A 1,486-nucleotide genomic window follows, 5' to 3' on the forward strand; every position below is an offset into this window, starting at 1 on the left:
GTGTACAAAATTGGAATCATTTCTGAAAACAATGTAGCATTTCATTAATTTGAACAAGCTTTATATGAAATATAAATAGAAAATGAGCAAGGAAATACCAAAAATTGGACAGAGACAAACCATCAACATAAGCTATACATTGATCGGAGCTAATAAGAAATTGAAAATTGAACAGGGCAAGCTGGACATTTTACCAAGTTCAACGTTGGCCAGATTAGTGAACATTTATAGTGGTAGTATCAACAAGAAGATGTTATTTGCAATTACTTTTATAGTTGGTTCATTGGTCATATTTTCTTCTTGAAGAGAGTTGTCATCTTCAAAGAAGCACGCCTAAACCCTGTTACGAAAATATAATATTCAACGGGACAAACTTGAAATTCAGCGGGGGTAACATGAAATTGAGGAGGGCAAACTAGATAATCAGCGGGGGAAACTACAGATTCAGCAGGGCAAATCATTGAAATCAGCGGGGCAAACTGGAAAATCAGCAGGGGAAACTAGAAGTTTAGCGGGGCAAACTGAAAAATCAGCGGGGCAAGCATGAAAATCAATGAGGGAAACATAAAAATTAGCGGGGCAAACTAGAAAATCAGTGGGGGAAACTAGAAAATCAGCGGGGCAAACTAGAATATTAGCGGGGGATACTAGAAAATCAGCGGGGCAAACTAGAAAATCAGCGGAGCAAACTGAAAAATTAGCAGGGCAAACATGAAAATGAGCGGGGTAAACTTAACAAATAATTTCGTAGCTTGAGCTGAAAAATCTAAACATATCCAATGTTCAAATGGACCACACCACATGAAATTTTAAGTTGAACTTATAATGTTGATCATTTCTTAGGGGCCACAGAAGTTTTGGTTCAAGCTTATAATTGTGTTTTCTATTAATCCATATATATATGATCTTATGAATAGGTTTGATAACAAACAAACATCACTGTTGGGCCAGCTATGGTTTCGGCGGTAGAAATCATTATGCCCACTGTTTCCCATGGTATGATCCACTTGATCTTTTGATATGCTTCAATTTAGGGGCTAGACCCCTTAAAATAAATGAAAAAACGGATGGACGGTGTGGATATATTACATACATTCATTGTGGGCCCAACTGAGTTTACATAGTACAATGGGAACGTACTGACTAACTCAGTACGCAATCCGATTACGCTAGCTACGCCCCATAATGGTGTTTTATTTGTAACACATCATGTTCATCGGATTATGTAATACCCATCCGTTTTTATTGCAATATGTATACACCAAAACCCCATATGTGGAAGGGAACCTAGACATTGAGGAAGGAAACCTAAACATTCAGCGGGACAAACATGAAATTGAACGGGACAAACATGAAATTCAATGGGGAAAATATGAAATTGAGGTGGGCAAACTAGATAATCAGCGGGGCAAACTACAGATTCAGCAGGGCAAATCATTAAAATCAGCGGGGCAAACTGAAAAATCAGCAGGGGAAACTAGAAGAT

This window comes from Magnolia sinica, chromosome 3, assembly GCF_029962835.1.
Source record: "Magnolia sinica isolate HGM2019 chromosome 3, MsV1, whole genome shotgun sequence".
NCBI classification, from domain to species: Eukaryota; Viridiplantae; Streptophyta; class Magnoliopsida; order Magnoliales; family Magnoliaceae; genus Magnolia; species Magnolia sinica.